Raw genomic sequence first — 21,162 nt, forward strand, 5'->3', positions numbered from 1 at the left:
ACCAGTGTGATATTCCCATCATCAACCTCACATCACTGGTCTTGTTATTTCAAGCATTGCAGATACATCCTGAAACATACTAGCAAGCAATGTGTGTGTACTAAATGAAGGAATATTTTTAATGACTGACAGGAAAAGCATCTCCTCCATGTAGGAGTCACTATATAGCTGTCGTATTTGTAGCACTGTACATAAAGCCTTGTGTCTTGTTCCAGACACTGTAGGGGTCGTCATGCCCTGGTGACCTTGCATGTCCCCACTTAGGCTACGTAGGCAAGGCTAAGTTGCAGGATGACTTGAATCTTGGCAGAGAACCTTCTATTGCTCTTGCAGCAAGGGGAGATAAGCAGCCTGATGAAGAGCTGCTATGAGGCCATTTCTCACCTGCCTCCTTATCCAGCTGGAGGTGACAAAGTTGTGACTCATCCACTTCTGGTTTCAGTTGAACACAGGATGGTCTCCGTAGCCCCAGCTGAGAGTACAGCCGTGGACTAGAGAGCTGCTCAGTGCCATAGGGCACAACTGCGGGCTCCTTCCTGGCAGAGACCCACCACCTGTAGTGCCTGTTACTGAGGCCTTCCAATTCAGTGTCAGACCATGGGACCAGGGACAAGGCAACTGACACCAGGGTCATAGTGCTTCTGCACTGTCTCTAAGTCAGAATCTGATTCCATTCGGGGTCATTGCCTGTAGAAGGTAACAAGCCAAACTAACAGCTGCAGTGGTACACTTGTGGCCCTGTAGCTCCTGCAGTGTTACTTAGAGACTGGCTGCCTGACTACGTGACAGAGTCTGGCATTGAGTTGTGTGATGTTGCGTGACCAGAATATTGGCTTATTTTGTCATCACACATAGCAAGGAGCACAGTTTTCACCACATACTATGACTTAGGGTAGCCTTGCCAGTCCTCATTAACAAACCCACCATAGAATGGATGCCCTATCTGATGCCAGCTATTGAATCAATATATTTATTTAGTCAAAATATGTTTCTGAAGTGCAATTCATTTTAAAAGTGAAAAGTGCAATTCATTTTAAAAGTGAACCTTATAGTCTACTTGAAATTCAAAATCTGTATCACTTGTGAGAGAATTGTAACTGTAAAGGTAAATGTTTAAATGAAAAAATGGAGTAAAGTAAACCATATCCATTTGCAATGTATTGCCTAATTCACGTTATCTTGTTTATTCTTCGTAACAAATATTTAGTGTAAACTTGTAATTTCTATTTTGGAAATGGGGAAACAGATCCAAAGGATGGAAATACCTTTCTCACCTTCACACAGTACATGTCAGAGCCAGTACTGATACTCTCAGTTATGCCACGTGCTGTGCTTAGTCGCTCAGTCGTGTCCGACTCTTTGCCACCCCATGGACCGTAGCCCGTCAGGCACCTCTATCCATGGGGATTCTTCAGGCAAGAATACTGGAGTGGGTTGCCGTGGCCTTCTCCAGGAGATCTTCCCAACACAGGGGTCAACTCAGGTCTCCAGCACTGCAGGCGGATTCTTCACCGTCTGAGCCACTAGGGAAGCCCAGTTAGGTCATGTCATAGCCAATTAAGGAGACAGAGCAGATAAGATTCAAGTCATTTTGGCTCACAAAGTTCCCCTCATTCCTTTCCGTTTTCTGCTAGCTAGGATCTAATCCTGTCAGGCAGCTCCATGACCTAGGGACTTTTTCACATACTTTTTGGTAACATGGGATACTCTAAGTTAAGTCTCAGGGTAGATTTGAACCTCCCATTTTCAGTCCTTCTGGACCTGGGTTTTCATACCTCTGTGAGGGCACAACAGCTGCTGTTTATAATCCTGTTATTCGCCAAGCAGAGTGAATTCTGAATAAGTCCTTTGTTGCACAAATATGTATTTTTTGGTGCGTGAGGATGCAGATGGGGGCTCAGAGATGTAAGCGTTATGTTAATAGTAAGGATATAAGGGAGGAATCAGATAGCTGGAGGACTTCCCTGTAGCTCAAACGGTAAAGAATCTGCGGGAGACCAGGGTTCGATCCCTGGGCTGGGAAGATCCTCTGGAGAAGGGAATGGCAATCACTCCAGTATTCTTGCCTGGAGAATTGCATGCACGGAGAAGCCTGGCCCGCTACAATTCATGGGGCTGCAAAGAGTAGGACATGGCTGAGTGATTCACACACACACACACAGACATACACAGACAACTGGAGGGCTTCCGAGAACTGGTGACTGTCAAGCCAATGGACGACGCCATGGAGAAAAAAAGATGTTTGTGGCTGTTCTCTCCCTGCACCCAAAAAAACTTGGAAGGCAAGTCAGAAATGTGTGAAAGATACACTGTGCCATTTGCCATGGACATTGACAGCAGTTTCTGTCCTGTCTCCCTACAACTTTTAACAATGGCTTTGGCATTCCATTTCTCTACAGGACAATAGAAATATACTAAGTTTTAAAAAATATTTCTCTGTCAATGATTTCATCAGGGACACCATATGAGATTTGGGTGGCATGTTTTGTAAATCCATTTATTCAAGAGAAGGCTTTTATGAATTTTTTATGTGTGGGTATATATATGTATATATATATGCATTAATATGTAGATTACACCTAAAGCATATGTTATGACCAAATTTTTTTAACCCTAGAAGTGCAAGGGTGGTTTAAACGTATAAGGTTACCAATGCAATTCACCACATTAATAGAAAAATGGAGGGAAAACAATTCTATGATCACAATTGATGCAGTATAAGGGTTTGATGAAAATTAATCTATATTCAAGACAGTAAACTAGGAACAGAATGGAACTTACTCTGACAAAGTATATCTACAAAAAAGCAACGTAAACAGGTTGAAATGGAGAAGATTTTTCATTTCCTATTGGGGAAAATGCCGATTATCACCTGCTTTAGTCAAGACTATTCTGGCCAGGTTTGTTCAATGCTGCAAAATGAGGAAAGGTTTAAGGTTTAAGCCAGTAGAAATTGTTGATATTCAAATCTAATAGCATATTTTGAAAAGCAAAAACAATCTGGATCTAAATTTGTGGAATTAATATGCATATTTAGAGGAATTGTTGGACAGAAAATCAATATACCGACATTCTATCTCTACATACATCCTCAGCTAGACAATAAAAATCACAAACCATGAATTTTCAATAACATAAATTTAACAAAACATGTGCCAGTGGAAGACGAAACTTTATTGACAGAACTTTAACAGTCAAATACACAACAGAAGAACAGCATAGATGGTTTCAGTTTCTCTTCTTTCAAGCAAATAGCTGCCCTTCACCTATAATATGAATATTAAAAAAGTTACTTAGCAGAACTTTATTTCGATGACAGGAGAGGTATGCAAAGTTCACTGCACTTGTAGTTTTATAAAATGGACTAAAACAAGAACACTAAGGGTGACCCTTTGGCTTACCTGCAGTTAATCCTCTCTAGAGATTTTACAGACTTTTCAAGCACATTACCAGTATTTTTGAAAACACACTACTTTTCCTAGTTACACAAGAAAATAAGGACACTGAGTTCAGAACAAATGAAATCAATGGAACCTATCAGAAGGTAGTTTTCAGTAGAAGGCAACTGTGTACACATTCAGTAAAATATCTAACAACAAAAAACACCCTAAGGAAAACAGAATACACAAAAACTGAAACAAAAAATCCCCAAAAAGTATCATTTAAATGCATTGGTTTGAAAGAATATTCCGAATATAGGATAGCTAAACAGTTGTTATCTCGGTTACTGCTTCAGTGAAGTAACGAAAAAGGCCAGTATTACATTTGTTTCTTCTCTACTGTGGAAAAGTGGAGAAATTTGCATTTGTTCTAATTTATGCCTGATATGGTTGTTTTCAGTCGGTTAAACATTTGTCCCCCTTTTTACTTGTGGCCCGCATGTAATTCTAAATGTTTCTTTTCACCCTGGAAAGCATTCCAGTTGGTATAATAAATTATATGGTGACACTAATTTTAAGTCATTACCATCACTGGCGACATGGGGACATCAAAACGTGAAGCAGAAATAGGACTGTTTCTCACAGCCACAACAAAAATGAAAGAAAAAAAAGAGAGAAGAGAAGAAAAGGGAGAGCAAGAGGGAGTACGAGTGAGAGAAAAGCAGGCAGGAAGAGAGAAGGAAAATCTGGAGAAGCAGAGTTTTTTGTTTGTTTCTAAATGATAATGGCTTTTGAGAGAAAACTCTAACCAATTTCAAAAGTTCATCCACGGTATTTGCGATGTTTAGTTATTTAGTTACTGTGGGGTATGTTAAATAGCATTTGCTTTTCCACCCTATTAGCCATTTCCTCAATATGTTGAAAATATTTGAGTTCCAGATTATACTCAGTTTTAATTCTATAATATAATGTTAGTGTCTTGTTCTTATTTCTAATTACGTATACTTGGGCTTTGTCCATTTTCTTCACAATTATGTAAACTGAGAGGAATGGACTGGCAGTTTGGGGTTGGCAGATACAAACTATTATATTCAGAATGAATCAGCAACAAGGTCCTACTATATAGCACAGGGAACTAATGTCCAATCTCCTGTGATAAATCCCAACAGAAAAGAATATCTAAAAATGTGTGTATAAATATATATATATTAACAAATTATGTAAACTAGCACATTGTCTTTCTTTATTAGTTGAGTTAATTTTCCTCTTCCTAACAATTTATACCTGTCTTTTATTAAGTATCTTTTTCTTTATCCCTTAGGTTTACTCTGTTGCTCTTTTATTTACCTTTTATGTTGGATGTAGGACTTTATATTTATGTACCTTGTAATTTATGTATTTTCTTTTTAAATACCACACATATTGAGGGCTAAGAGTTTTCTATGAGAACATTTTAATCATGTCCTGTAGTTACTTGAAAGTAGTCTGAAAGTTGTATTTTCATCTAATTGTTGTAATGGAATGGGGAAAAAAATGTACAGTGAAAACATTTAGAAGGCCAATACACAGTAAATTCTTCCCTAACTAGAAAGTTCCTTCTTTAAAATCAGAACTGTGCAATTCACTGTCAGCAATTTGGAAAACACGTATGTGAAAGATACTAAGCTGATTATGCGGGAAGAACTAGAGTTACAATCTCTGGCCTTCAAAAGTGTTTAAACTCATGTATCAAAGAGGCAAAATAACATACTTGATATGGTTAGAGACGATTATATCATGAGGCTCAGATTTTTATTAGTTCTTTAAGAGTGAGACTGGGGTGTATGGCAAAATCATCACAGTATTATAAAGTAATGACGCTCCAGTTAAAATAAGCAACCTCCCCCACCCAAAAAAAAGACCAAACGTGGGGGCAGTTAGTGTGCTTAGCATAGGTATCTTACTCACACCTGTCTTGAATATCACTGACTAAATGCACTCTCTCAACTAGATGAGCCACAGAAACAGGAAACTAGACTATCTTTTGCCATTTTATGATTCAGTCATTTCAAGGTTCACTGGGGAAAGGATTTAAAATGCAACTAGTTTTTTAAGAGCTAGAGAATTCAGAATTTGAGAGAATTTAACAAACATCAAGCAGAATGTTGGCTCATTTTCTTTTTTTAAAAAATTAATTAATTGATTTTAATTGGAGGCTAATTACAATATTGTGGTGGTTTCTGACATACATTGACATGAATCAGCCACAGGTGTACATGTGTCCCCCATCAGAAAATGAAATCTCAATTCCCCTGTTATAATTTGATTCATGATTATATTTTATGATAAATACATCATAAAAAACAGAGTATTCTTGTATGCATTGCGTCGAAGAGAATCAGAGAATTCAAAAGTTCCCATTGAAAAATCAGCATTTTAGTGTATCTGTTCTGAATTCACAACTTATATGAGTAAAGGTGAGTTTAGAAGTTAAGGGATTTCACAGAATCACACACATTATGCTAAAGCTGGTATTGGAACCTACTTGGATGCCTAAGCATATCTCATATAAACTGATATTGATTACAAATGCATTCCATATTTGCTACAAGCAGAAATTATCAAAGAACCTGAAAATCATTAGCTGTTGCTTCAAGTACTTATATTCAAGAGAAGAAAACGGTTTCCTATTTTCAATTCGATATGGCTTTGATCCTGTCTGTTTCTTTATTTGAAAGTCTGTAAGTCAGGCACTCAGGCATCTGGGGTCTGAACAACCTTTCAACGAATATGTGAACTCTATTATTAAAATAACAGTAATGTTCCCTCTATATTAGTAAAGATATACTATTCTGAAAAACAGAAACAACAGAAATTATTTTCTGAATGGATGACATACCTGCTTCTGGCATTTCAACAGGCTCTATATTGGATGCAAACTCCTCCCTGACATCAGGACCATCTCCACCTTCACCCCCAGTCTTTGCCACAGACGATTCCTGGAGATCAGCTTCCAGGACAGAATCTTTTTCGAAAAAAATGCATCAATTCAGCTGTAAAGCATACAGTATAAACAAGGGAATGATGATATTCATTCCCTCGGTGTTATGAATTAAAAGCCTTAGGTCATTATGCTAAAAATGTGATGAATAAGAACCTCAGGAACATTATTCTGGGAATGTTTTGCTGAAGAAAAAGGAAAGCAGAATTTTCCGGAATGTTATTACCATTTTCCTTTTCGAGGGTTGTCCTCAGACAACTTAGTTGCCCGCCTCTCTCTGTCTTGAAAACAAGGGAAAAGTTGAGCAACCACACTAACCTGCAACCTATACTCTCCTCAGATTTTTAGGAATTGTCTGAAGTCTTTTTCTAATGTTTCCTTTCCTCCTCTTAGTGGTTATGTCTTAAGGCATGATGCACAAATACACTTTACCTTCTGAGGCATCCTTCTCCTCCTCTTCATCACGATTCACTGGATCCTCTTCCTGGACCTCCTCCTTTCGAGGTATGATATCCTGAATCTCAGCTGCTGGTTCCTCTTGTTCACGTTGCTCAACACTGGGCTGCTGGTCCTAGTAGAGAGTGCATGCAAATAAAAACGTTTTGTTGTTAATACATCTAACAGCATAAATATACATAATACATAGATATATCTGATCATAAGTAAACCTAACAACATTTTCCCAACACAATTCTATGTACTTACTTTTAATAAAGTTACTCTTCCCACAGAGAAGAGTTAGCTCCCATGAGAGTTACCCAGAAAGACTTTGGAAGTTATTTAAATCTATGTTGGGATGGAAGTATGCAGTCTGTTGTTAATAAGCAGGAGGAGGAAGTCACTTGGCACATTTCCAGGGAGTTTAACAGGATACTCATCCAGGCAACACCAGACTGTAATACATCTGGATCAATGTTCCTTCCTCAGACAAGCTGTCACCCTTTATCACCATGGAAGACCTTTATCACTGCATCTGTACTACTTAACATCATTTTCTCAAAAATAAACTTGTGCTAATAGAAAACATCAAATGGTAAGGTACTCACAACCACAGGTTCATCCAGCTGGGAGGAATCTTGATCTCTAGGTCCCAATGTTGACGCCACTTGCCCACTCATATTTCTCCCTGAAAGTAGAATATTGTGATTTAGAAAATGTATTTAAGAGTACAGCTATATTTCATCACTTTTATGACCATATGTTGACATTTTTTTTAATGTGAAAATACATTCAAAAGAAAACTGGTTATGTATGAGTGTACATGCATTTCAATTACACCAAATACAGTCACTTGCAAAGCCATTTGTGTCTTTCCTAAGCTGGCAGAGAAACCACCTTAAGATACACAGGAAGGCTGAATTTTTGTGAGGAAGCTTGATTTCACACCAGAATTCTCCATCATGAAGATATTTAGTGAAATGCTGCTAGGAATTTAAACACTCAGGACTATTGCTCTTGTCACACTCCTATTCACCAGACCTATTTTCCCCAACTCCCTGGGAATTCAGTTGGAACACGAAGAAAGCCTCAGTCTTTACAGCCTGACTATGGCGATTTTCTCAGTGCCTGTGGCTGAGGTGAGGCTGCATACAGAGCAACCGGTCCACTTCTCTCTTGGCACCTTACCACAAAACTCGCGATACAGTCACAACCCCACTGCGGTCCGGTTTCTAGGCCTTTCCTTAATCGCTCGCCCCGCCCCCTGCCCAGGTCCCACTGCCGGCCCCAGATTCTGTGCTCTGTCGTTAGTTCCAGGGCCCCAATGAACCAGATATCTCAAATAGCACCCCCAAGTCTCCCCCTACCATCATCGTAACCCCTGTCCTCCTCTGCCCACTGCCCTTCCTCTCCAGCCACCAGGGCGAGAACTATGGCGTCGCGACATTTGTGAGGAGAAAGATGGCTACATTGAAGGCCTTCTGCGTCAAAGGCCCCAGATCGCTCTGCCCGACCCGCCCAAAACTCGCTGGCTCCCCCTCACATACACGCACACTTAAACTCCAGACAGGACAGATCTGTGAACCTACCTGGTGAGTCTCAAGTAGTGAGAAAGAACCGGGACTGAATAAACAGACTCGTCTCAGGCCCAACGCTCCTCACAGAATGCTCAGGAACGCGTCTGCGCAACAAGGGGCATGCGCAGCAAGGGTGCGCGCGCACACGAACACACTGCGCATGCTCCCTGCTTTGGGCGTGTGCAGTGCCGGTTGAGGTTTTCCCGCCATTGAGGCAGAGTCCTGGAACCGCAGGGTCTTTGGAGGATGAGAAAGGGGCTTGAGGACTATATTTTTTTCTTTCCAGTGCAGTCTTTCTTATGCATCCACACACTGTGGTGATAGGTAGTCCCAGGTTACCCTTAGTGGAGAATGTCTCAGAAAGACAGTCATGACAGAAATAGATATTATGTTTTTTAATATCTATTTTGATACATGCTTTGATAAACCAATTCCTTCTCTCCTTTTGGGTTTTCTGTCATACTCCCAATGGCTTTACTCACTTCCATGGAATAAGTACATAAATAGATACCTCTGTTTCCACTTTTTTCTTGGGGCACTGCACATTTAAATCTCTGAACTGGTAACTAGTTTCTCTGAATATACCTCTGGTTCCTATACAGTATTGTTCTTTTAGCATCGGACTTTAGTTTCAGCACCAGGCACATCCACAGCTGGGTGTTGTTTCCACTTTGGCTTAGCCTTTTCATTCCTTCTGTAGCTATTTCTTCACTCTTCTCCAATAGCACATTCTTCTTATTCTATATAGCGGGAATTTTCCTACTTACTAGGAGTTTTAATTTTCCCAGTTTTGCCCAAGAGAAAGGAAAGCATGTTCACACTAGGATCTTTACTCAAATATTCTATTCATGTACTCCTAATAGCCAAAACTAGAAACAGCCCAACTATTCAAGAACTGGCATATAGATGAAAGAAAAACAGAAGAGTATACTCGTACAAAAGAACACGACACAGTCATTTAAAAAGGAACGACTAAGGCATGTAACAGCAAGGATGCATCTCAGCTGTGCCAAGGAGAGATGCCAGACACAGAAAGCTCTGTATTATATCATTTCATATCAATGGATTTCTGGAAAAGCACAACTATAGGCACAGAACTATATCTGTGGTTGCCAGGGTATAGGAGTGCAGGAAGGAGTCTGAATGCAAATAGCCCAAGGGAGCATTTTCAACCCAATGGGAAGATTTCTACGTTTTCCTTGTCCTAGTATTTACACAATGGTATGCATATGTCAAAAGTCGACAAACGGTAATGCTTTAAAGCATTCACTTCTACTGTATATAAATTATATCTCAATACTTCACTTTCTTAAAAAGGAAAAGGATCGCTTAAGTATCTAAATACTGGTTATTGTATCCATCTAGACCTTGAGCTCATAAACATGAAAATCTTATTTGGAATTCTTCCCAGACCTGGCCAACTTCCAGGATTCCCCATGACACCTTTGTACCCTTATGACAGGACACAGAAACCTGGTCTTAAGCAGGATTACAATTCCCTCTCCTTCACCTCAAATCAATATTCTTACTGAGTTCTGTCCGTTTTACTTCGAAAATGTCTAATGCATCTACTTTTTCCAATGTCCACCACATCTGCTCTAGTCCAAAGCCCCCTCCATTTAATTGTCAACCCCCTTCTAATGGGTCTCTCACATCCACTCAGGGTGCCTGGCTCCCACTCACCGCCCTCTCCCTCCCTCTCTTACAGTTGCAGAACTGTTCATGACTTTCTAGGTAAAGGCTACTGTCCTACACAAGAACTTAGAGGTATGGTCTAGCCCTTGCCCAGCTTGCTAACAACATGGAAAGTAAAGAATCCTCTTCTTCTCTCTCTTATGGGGCTTCATTCATACCCTCCAATTCCTCAAGCTTAGATTGTCCCATATTTCTGAAGCCTCTGGAATGAGAACTTGCATATATACAAGCTGCTTTTGATGAGGCAGAGGAACAAGAGATCAAATTCCAACCTCGTTAGATCATGGGAAAGCAAGGGAATTCCAGAAACACATCTACTTCTGCTTCATTGACTAGACTACCTCAAGGCCTCTGACTGTGTGGATCACAACAAACTGGAAAATTCTCAGAGATGGGAGTACCAGACTAGCTGACCTGTCTCCTGAGAAACCGGTATGAGGGTTAAGAAGCAACAGTTAGAATAAAACATGAAACAACGGACTGCTTCAAAGTTGGGAAAGGAGTAAGACAAGGTTGTATAGTGTCACTCTGCTTACTCAACTTACATGCAGAGCACATCATGGGAAATGCTGGGCTGGATGACTCACGAGCTGGAATCAAGGTTGCTGGCAGAAATATCAACAAGCTCAGATGTGAAGATCATACCACTTCAATGGCAGAAACTGAAGACGAACTAAAGAACCTCTTGATGAGGGTGAAAGAGGAGAGTGAAAAGGCTGGCTTAAAACTCAACATTCAAAAGTATAAGATTATGGCATCCAGTTCTATCATTTCACGGAAAACAGAAGGGGGGACGTGGATGCACGGACAGATTTAATTTTGGAGGCTCCAAAATCACCGTGGATGATGATTGCTGCCATGAAATTAAGACACTTGATCCTTGGAAGAACAGCTATGACAAAGCTAGTATGCATGTATGCTCATTGCTTCAGTCGTGTCTGACTCTTTACGACCCCATGGACAGTAGCCTGCCAGGTGCCTCTGTCTATGCCATTCTCCAGGCAAGAATACTTTAGTGGATTGCCATGCCCACCTCCCATGGGGCATGGCAGGGCATCTTCCCAAACCAGGGGTGAAACCCATGTCTCCTGCCTCCCGTGCATTGCAGGGAGATTCTTTTTTTTTTTTTTAAACACTTTACTTATTTTTTAATTGAGGGATAATTGCTTTACAGAATTTTGTTGTTTTCTGTCAATCATAAACAAGAATCAGCCATAGGTACACCCATGCAGGCGAGTTCCTTACCACTGAGCCACCAAGGAAGCCCACGTCAAACCTAGACAGCGTAGTATAGAGCAGACACATCACGTTGCCAACAAAGGTCCATAGAGTCAAAACTATGGCTTTTTCAGTAGTCATGTACAGATGTTTGAGTTCGATCATTAAGAAGGCTGAATGACAAAGAATTGATGCTTTCGGTTTGTGGTGCTGGAGAAGACACTTGACAATCCCTCGGACAGCAAGGATATCAAAACAGCCAATCCTAAAGGAAACCAACTGAATATTCACTGGCAGGACCGATGCTGAAGCTGAATCTCTAATATTTTGGCGACCTGATGGGAAGAGCTGACTCACAGGAAAAGACCCTGATGTTGGTGATCAGGATGGGAAGCGTAAAGCAGGTTATGCCCTGGTGACTGCTGAACAGGTTTTACAAGCACAATCTCTCCCCCGGGGAACCAGTGCTCAGTTAGCGGAACTTTTGGCTCTGAACCGAGCTCTAGAGTTAAGCAAAGGGCAGCAAGCAAATATCTACGCTGATTCTAAGTATGCTTATTTGACTTACACGCTCATGCTGCAATATGGAAAGAACGAGAGTTTAAAAGGGCAACAAGAGAACGTATTAAGCATTTTAGAGAGATCCAGAGACTTTTAACGAATATATATTGTCCTAAAGAATTAGCTGTTATGCATTGCAAAGGGCACAGCAGGGATGGGAGTAAAGTAGCTGAAGGTAATCAGCTGGGTGACTGTCAAGCCAGAAAAGCTGCACTTTAGGAAACCCCTTCACTGCAGTTACCTTTGATCTGGACAGGTCCTGTGGAACAGGAAAACCCACAATATACTGAGGAAGAATTTAAGAGATATGAGAAAAGAGGAGCAAAGGTTACCTATAAAGGATGGCTACAGGCCGAGGATGGACGATTAATAATTCCTGAAAATACTCAATGGAAATTTCTTAAGCGTTTACATCAGAGTTTTCCTTGAGGTGTAGCGAGTACTTCAGGTCAGTTCAGTTCAGTTCAGGCACTCAGTCGTGTCTGACTCTTTGCCACCCCATGCATTGCAGCATGCCAGGCCTTGCTGTCCAGTACCAACTACCGGAGTTTACCCAAACTCATGTCCATCGAGTCACTGATGCCATCCAGCCATCTCATCCTCTGTCGTCCCCTTCTCCTCCTGCCCCCAATCCCTCCCAGCGTCAGGGTCTTTTCCAATGAGTCAACTCTTCACATGAGGTGGCCAAAAAATTGGAGTTTTGCATCAGCATCAGTCCTTCCAATGAACACCCAGGACTGATCTCCTTTATATGGATCGGTGGGATCTCCTTGCAGTTCAAGGGACTCTCAAGAGTCTTTTCCAACAACACAGTTCAAAAGCATCAATTCTTCAGGGCTCAGCTTCTTCACAGTCCAACTCTCACATCCATACATGGCCACTGGAAAAACCATAGCCTTGACTAGACAGACCTTTGTTGGCAAAGTAATGTCTATGCTTTAGAATATGCTATCTGAAAAAAAAAAAAAAAAGAATATGCTATCTAAGTTGGTCATAACTTTTCTTCCAAGGATTAAGCGTCTTTTACTTTTGAAACATTGTTGCTAAAGGACAAGATGCTGGGATTCTTGGCCTCCAGAGGAGAAGAATTCAATCCGTGGCCAGAGACCAGGCTTGATCACTCAGAGCTTTTGTGTAATAAAGTTTTATTAAACTATAAAGGAGATAGAGAAAGCTTCTGACATGGGCATCTGAAGGGGGCAGAAAGAGTACCACCCTGCTAGAGGAAAGGAACAGAATGGGAAAGACTAGAAATCTCTTCAAGAAAATTAGAGATACCAAGGGAACATTTCATGCAAAGATGGGCTCGATAAAGAACAGAAATGGTATAGACCTAACAGAAGCAGAAGATATTAAGAGGAGGTGGCAAGAATACACAGAAGAACTGTACAAAAAAGATCTTCACGACCCAGAGAATCACGATGGTGTGATCACTCATCTAGAGCCAGACATCCTGGAATGTGAAGTCAAGTGGGCCTTAGAAAGCATCACTAGGAAGAAAGCTAGTGGAGGTGATGGAATTCAGTTGAGCTGTTTCAAATCCTGAAAGATGATGCTGTGAAAGTGCTGCACTCAATATGCCAGCAAGTTTGGAAAACTCAGCAGTGGCCACAGGACTGGAAAAGGTCCGTTTTCATTCCAATCCCAAAGAAAGGCATTGCCAAAGAATGCTCAAGCTACTGCACAATTGCACTCATCTCACATGCTAGTAAAGTAATGCTCAAAATTCTCCAAGCCAGGCTTCAGCAATACGTGAACCGTGAACTTCCTGATGTTCAAGCTGGTTTTAGAAAAGGCAGAGGAAGCAGAGATCAAATTGCCAACATCTGCTGGATCATGGAAAAAGCAAGAGAGTTCCAGAAAAACATCTATTTCTGCTTTATTGACTATGCCAAAGCCTTTGACTGTGTGGATCACAATAAAATGTGGAAAAATCTGAGAGATGGGAATACCAGACCACCTGACCTGCCTCTTGAGACATCTGTATGCAGGTCAGGAAGCAACAGTAAGAACTGGACATGGAACAACAGACTGGTTCCCAATAGGAAAAGGAGTACATCAGGCTGTATATTGTCACCCTGCCTATTTAACTTATATGCAGAGTACATCCTGAGAAATGCTGGACTGGAAGAAACACAAGCTGGAATCAAGATTGCTGGGAGAAATATCAATAACCTCAGATATGCAGATGACACGACCCTTGTGGCAGAAAGTGGAGAGGAACTCAAAAGCCTCTTGATGAAAGTGAAAGAGGAGAGTGAAAAAGTTGCCTTAAAGCTCAACATTCGGAAAACGAAGATCATGGCATCTGGTCCCATCACTTCATGGGAAATAGATGGGGAAACAGTGGAAACAGTGTCAGACTTTATTTTGGGGGGCTCCAAAATCACTGCAGATGGTGACTGCAGCCATGAAATTAAAAGACACTTACTCCTTGGAAGGAAAGTTATGACCAACTTAGACAGCATATTCAAAAGCAGAGCCATTACTTTGCCGACTGAGGTCCATCTAGTTAAGGCTGTGGTTTTTCCTGTGGTCATGTATGGATGTGAGAGTTGGACTGTGAAGAATGCTGAGCACCGAAGAATTGGTGCTTTTGAACTGTGGTGTTGGAGAAGACTCTTGAGAATCCCTTGGAGTGCAAGAAGATCCAACCAATCCATTCTGAAGGAGATCAGCCCTGGGATTTCTTTAGAAGGAATGATGCTAAAGCTGAAACTCCAGTACTTTGGCCACCTCATGCGAAGAGTTGATGGATGTGAGTCTGAGTGAACTCCAGGAGTTGGTGATGGGCAGGGAGGCCTGGCGTGCTGCGATTCATGGGGTCGCAAAGAGTTGGACACGACTGAGCGACTGAACTGAACTGAACTGAACTGAACTGAGCAGTCTGTTAATGAAAGAAAGGAAAGTCTTAAAACTCAGAATGGCAACAGGCTCGTCATCCATAAGATGTATTTTGGGATAATCTTGGCACCAGAGGATTCATCCCTGGCCAGAGAAACCATTGACTTGAATCTTATAGAAGGGCAGATTCCCATACAAACAGTTTCATTTCCATAGATTAGGGGAACAATGTCTGAGTTATGACATACTGGTTTGTGAAGTAGGTTCTGAGCCATTAGGCGGAAGGGACTTGAAGACAGAGTTTGGGGTAATTGCATAGTACACTAACATAGCTTAAGACAAACATTTCCACGAGAAACATGCATTGGTTAACTCAAGGTTTGAAGATAGTTAACTTCAGGTGAAACCAGGTGTCATTATGGCAACACAGTATTTTAAGAGAAACCTCCTTTAAAATTTGTAATCTGTTGCTGCTGCTGCTAAGTCACTTCAGTCGTGTCCAACTCTGTCCGACCCCAGAGATGGCAGCCCACCAGGTTCCTCTGTCCCTAGGATTCTCCAGGCAAGAACACTGGAGTGGGTTGCCATTTCCTTCTCCAATGCATGAAAGGGAAAAGTGCAAGCGAAGTCGTTCACTGATGTCCGACTCGTAGCGACCCCATGGACTGCAGGCCTGCCAGCCTCCTCTGCCCATGGGATTTTCCAGGCAAGAGTACTGGAGTGGGTTGCCATTGCCTTCTCCATTGAAATTTGTATCCGTTCAGCTCATTTCAGTCACTCAGTCGTGTCCGACTCTTTGCAACCCCATGAATCGCAGCACGCCAGGCCTCCCTGTCCATCTCCAACTCCTGGAGTTCATTCAGACTCACGTCCATCGAGTCAGCGATGCCATCCAGCTATCTCATCCTCTGTCGTCCCCTTCACCTACTGCCCCCAGTCCCTCCCAGCCTCAGAGTCTTTTCCAATGAGTCAACTCTTTGCATGAGGTGGCCAAAGTATTGGAGTTTCAGCTTTAGCATCATTCCTTCCAAAGAAATCCCAGGGCTGATCTCCTTCAGAATGGACTGGTTGGATCTCCTTGCAGTCCCAGGGACTCTCAAGAGTCTTCTCCAACACCACAGTTCAAAAGCACCAATTCTTCGGCGCTCAGCCTTCTTCACAGTCCAACTCTCACATCCATACATGACTACTTGTATAGAGAAGGAAAAAAATATTGGGAGTTTGTTTCCTTCTGCCGCTTAAGAGAGATAAAAAATGCCTAACGCTTGCAGCCTATTTCTTCCGTTTGGAGACCCCTGGCTTTCCTCCCTGTTAACCTCTATTTCATGGCTGCAGTCACCATCTGCAGTGATTTTGGAGCCCCCAAAAATAAAGTCTGACACTGTTTCCACTATTTCCCCATTTATTTGCCATGAAGTGATGGGACCAGATGCCATGATCTTCGTTTTCTGAATGTTGACCTTTAAGCCAACGTTTTCACTCTCCTCTTTCACTTTCATCAAGAGGCTTTTTAGCTCCTCTTCACTTACTGCCATAAGGGTGGTATCATCTGCATATCTGAGGTGTTTGATATTTCTCCCGGCAATCTTGATTCCACCTTGTGCTTCCTTCAGCCCGGCGTTTCTCATGATGTACTCTGCATATGAGTTAAATAAGCAGGGTGACAATATGCAGCCTTGATGTACTCCTTTTCCTATTCGGAACCAGTCTGTTGTTCCATGTCCAGTTCTAACTGTTGCTTCTTGACCTGCATATAGGTTTCTCAAGGGAGTACTTACCTGATGGCTTCTCATTTGTTTGAAGGTAAAAATGTAATGAAAATGTAAACGACATTATCAAAAAATCTTAGGTTAGTCAGAAAAATAACCCAAAGACTGAAAAGCTAGTAAAATCTGGATTATAATGATGTTGAAAATATCCCAGAGAAGACTGGGAAATTGATATTACTCATACGCCAAAAGCTAATGGATATTCTTGCTCACACGTTTGGGTGGATACTTTTCCTGGATGGATTGAGGCTTTTCCCTGTCCCAGTGAACTGGCTAAGGAGGTTATAAGAATTTTAATCTATGAATTATCCCCAGGTTTGGGCTGCCATGGAGGCTTCAGAGTGACGATGGCTCTGCCTTTAAAGCGGCTCTAACTCAGGGGATGTGTAAAGCTCTAGGAATAGAATATCACTTACACTGTTCCTAGAGACCCCAAGCCTCAGGAAAGGTTGAAACAGCTAGCGACATTATCAAAAGACATCTGTGCAAATTAACTCAAGAGACACAGGACAATTGGATTAAAGTTCTACCCATAGCTTTCATGAGGGCTGGGACTGCTCCCCAAAAGGAGGGGCTGTCCCCCTTTGAATGTATTTATGGAAGGCCTTTCTTATGCACAGAGATTTTTATACACCCTGAAGCCTTAGAATTAACTAATCATGTAACTCAGCTCTCAGCTTTTCAACAGGCATTAACAGAACTCCAACAGGTGACTCCTGACCCAGCCTCTGAGTCAAGCAAGCCTCTATTTCAGCCAGGAACTGAGGTCCTGAAAAAAACATTGGGATCTGGGGGCCAATCCCTCGAACCCCTCTGGGAAGGCCCTTACCAGCTCTTCTTTCTTCTCCCACAGCTGTCAAAGTGCCAGGAATTGATTCGTTGGTGCATCACACTCGAGTTTAAGAGGTGGCACCCTGACCAGAACTAAGTGACGTCATTTTGTGTCTTTACTTTCTATGCTCTCACTTTGTACTTTTCAGATGGGGCTGGTAATCTGTGTGAGCCTCCTTCTGCTGACTCCAGAAACCCTGAGTCTGCCGTTTGATCCTCAAGACAATGCCTTCCTGTCCTGGGCTCACTCCTATGCTGCATTCCACAATCGGTCTAACTGCTGGGTCTGCAGAGTGCTCCCTTCTTCATCAGTGGAAAGCTTCCTGCCAGGGTCCAGCCCCGGGGCATCCGGGGTAATTCGAAGCGGGGATGGAGTCAGCGTCCTAGGAATTAATTGCTTAATTAAAGATAAGGAGGGAGATTAGAAAGAAATAGTGTACTAGCAAAATACTAGTCGAGAAAAAGAGGCTAAATAACTTGGTTTACGTGGAATACCAATAAAACTCCAAGACAAGCAGTTTGCACCACCTACATAGGCCACAGGCGTCTTTCCGTTCTCCCGAAGGAGAGGACACGCTGAGGCCTCCCCGGTCAGACCTTAAGAGCCCAGGCAAAATCAGCAGGCTTGGCAAGTATCCCAAGTGTGAATGGGGTGGAATCCTCCTTTCCCTGGTGTTCCTCTTCGTTTCTTGTCACACCTCCCTTGTCTGAGCTCTCTCACCTCTGCCTGCCACTGCCTCTGTGGGCCGTTCCCCCGCTGTGACTGGGATGCTCTTTTCTTTGGCTTGTCTTTCATTTGACCCATGACTTACCATACAATATCCAGGTCAAAGGGGGCATAGTGTAGAATGTGTACCTTGTCGAGTTCATCTAGGAGACGCTGTTGTCACATAAACCCCACGCCCCTGAATATAGAAAAACAGAGGGATAAAGAACACGAGTCAAATATGCCAAAGGTGCCTGAGATGTTGGCTAAGATGAGCACTGAAGAGTGTCTGTGGGATCAGGAAGTATGGATATTAATGATGGCCATGACGAGGCCAGTTACAGTGGAGTGACTGGGACAAACGCTCCATGGAAGGGGGGCAGAGGAGAGAATCTCTCAGCAGAATTTGAGCAGTTTTGCTTTGCAGGGCAACCGGTAATGTGCCAGTAGCTGCAGACTAGAGTGGTGGAAAACGGTGGGTTTCCCCCTGTGCTGTGGAATGCTCCGATGTAGAGGGAGCAGGCGCTGGTTCAGGAGAGAGGAATGATAACTGCAGGGGCAACGTCCCTGAGAAGGTGCAAGGCATGGGATCCTGGGCAGAGATGAGGCGCTGGGTGCAGTCAGGAGCAGGCATGGAGACGGGCAGCAGAGTGCCAGGGCAGAAACATGCAGATCGGGACTGGGAAACTTGAGAAATCCGACTGGATTGCTTCGGTATTCTCCACGAATTATTAGCGGGTGGGGCTGGTGGTCATTAGCATGGAAGAAGGTTAGGAGTGTGTAGTGTAGGAGTGTAACTAGGTGACCATGAAACTGAACAGCGGTCTACTCCGGCCATGGATTTAAGATAAAACACTTCTGTAAAGTTGTAAAGTTTTCTCCTCGATGCTCAGGTGCTCAGACACAGGTAGGGAGTGGGCAGGCAGGAGGTGCAAGGAGCACAAGAGGTTTGTTTGTCGGGGAGAGGTGTGTTTGCGGGGGACAGCTTCCAGCCGTGGCTCAGCGGATCCAGGAGGGGCCTGGCGCATGGTGTGAAAGGACGCGCGGTCGGTGAGCTGGGTCTCCAGGCGGTTGTGGCATCAGTGCATGGCACTAGTGCGAGGGAGCTGGAGGACAGGACGTCATGTTGAGGGTGATGACAGGGAGGAATGCTGGAACCAGGACACCATGAGGGGCGCGGTCTTTCCTGATGCCCGGGGCCGGACCGTGGGCAGAGGGATGCTCGGGTGGGAGGAAGGGAGCATCGCTAAGGACGGAGAGTCTCCGGGGTGATCGGGTGAGCCTCGTGGGCACTGAGGACGGATCAGAAGAGTGAGGCCTGAGAGAACAGTGAGTGTACCACGGGAGGGAGGTGAATGGACAGGGGACTTGTAACGTTCCCGCACGTGGGGGGCTTCGGCAGTGGGCGACAGGACCCGGACGTCACCGGTCAGGTTCTTCAGTGGAGAGTTCGAAACCGGTCCCAGAGAAATCCCTAGCCGACCAGGGCCAGGAGAGGGGCACGGGCCTCACTGGGTTGCGGTGCGCAGGCCCATAGCCAGCCAATCGGAGTGCCGCCCCGCCCACCAAGCGCCGGATCTTCCCGGACACCCTGACTTCCTGCCCGTCTTGCTATGGTTCCGCGGACGGCTGGCTGCCCGCGGGTGGTTTGGCCGGACCCCTTCGAGAGATTCCCTTCCTTTCTCTGGTCCTTACGGGCATCCCCCTTAACTCTCGGGTCCTCGCTGTCCAGTCCTCTGCGCGAAAACCCAGCAGAAACGATGACTCTTCTTCCGGGCTTGCGGCGTTTTGGTTTCTGTGGCCTGCAGGTGGCAGTGTTGCTCCACAGTGTCGCCGGGCCGGTTTTTCCTCAGCCCTTAGCGCTTTGATAAAATGACTGGAAGCCTTTTGCCACAAGAAGCAGCTGGTTTCCTTTGGTTTGGTTTTCCTTTGCTTGTGCCGGTTGGCTGATTCAAAGTGCATCTGAGCCCTTCAGAGAGCCCGTTGTGAGAACTTTCGCCGGACCCATTGACACTTAAAATTACAATAAAATAATATAAGCGGACATAGTGAATGATAGTGGACAGAGTGGTTGCTCTTGTCTTCCAATCATTGAGGAATTCCTGTATGTTTAAAGAGAACATTATGACAGTGAGTTTTGACTGGAAAATCATTACGTGAAGTGGAAGTGAAAGTGGCTCAGACGTGTCTGTTTCTTTAAGACCCCTTGGACTGTAGCCAGCCAGGCCCCTCTGCTCATGGGATTCTCCAGGCAAAAATAATGGAGTGGGTTGCCATTTCCTTCTCCAGAGGCTCTTGCCAACCCAGCGATTGAATCTGGCTATCCTGCACTGCAGGCTGACTCCTTACCATCTGAGCCACCTACAATAATAACATGACAGGGACATGTGCCAAGCCAAGATCCTGCTGGGTAATTGATGCTGGACACCACCCAAGAAGCAGAAACTATTACTGCCCTCATTTTATGTCTTGGGACCTGTGGCACACAGAGGAAGAGTCAGCTCTCCAGGTTCTCAGGGTTCCTTAGAGAGTGTCCCTATGTTCAGGTCTCCATTCTGTCAGATGGAAGTTTGCACACTGGTTTGTAGGATACATTCTCCTCCCCAGTGGAAGAGTGAAATAAAATGCTCACTGGGATTGAGGATAAGACAGCCTGCAATGCTGCGAAAGACTGAGGGCAGGAGGAGAAGGGGATGACAGAGGACAAGATGGTTGGATGTCATCACTGACTGAGTGGACATGAGTTTGAGCAAGCTCCGGGAGATGGTGAAGGACAGGGAAGCCTCCTGACGTGCTGCATGCAGTCCATGGGGTCGCAAAGAGTTGGACACGACCGACGGACTGAAAACCAACAATAGCATATTTATTACAATGAGATACTAAATGAGAGGGGGCGTGAGGGAAAGTACATAGAAAACGACTCATCCACTCTATCAAGATTATGACATAACACATTTATAGTGCAAAGCACCTGGAAGTAATCAGCTGTTATGGAGCATGAGTTGCTCAGCTCACTGCAAGGTGGGTCAGTGAAAGTGAAGTCTCAGTCGTTTCCACTCTTTGCGACCCCGTGGACTGTAGCCCACCAGGCTCCTCCGTCCATGGGATTCTCCAGGCAAGAATACTGGAGTGGGTTGCCATTCCCTTCTCCAGGGGAATCTTC

This window comes from Capricornis sumatraensis, chromosome X, assembly GCF_032405125.1.
Source record: "Capricornis sumatraensis isolate serow.1 chromosome X, serow.2, whole genome shotgun sequence".
NCBI classification, from domain to species: Eukaryota; Metazoa; Chordata; class Mammalia; order Artiodactyla; family Bovidae; genus Capricornis; species Capricornis sumatraensis.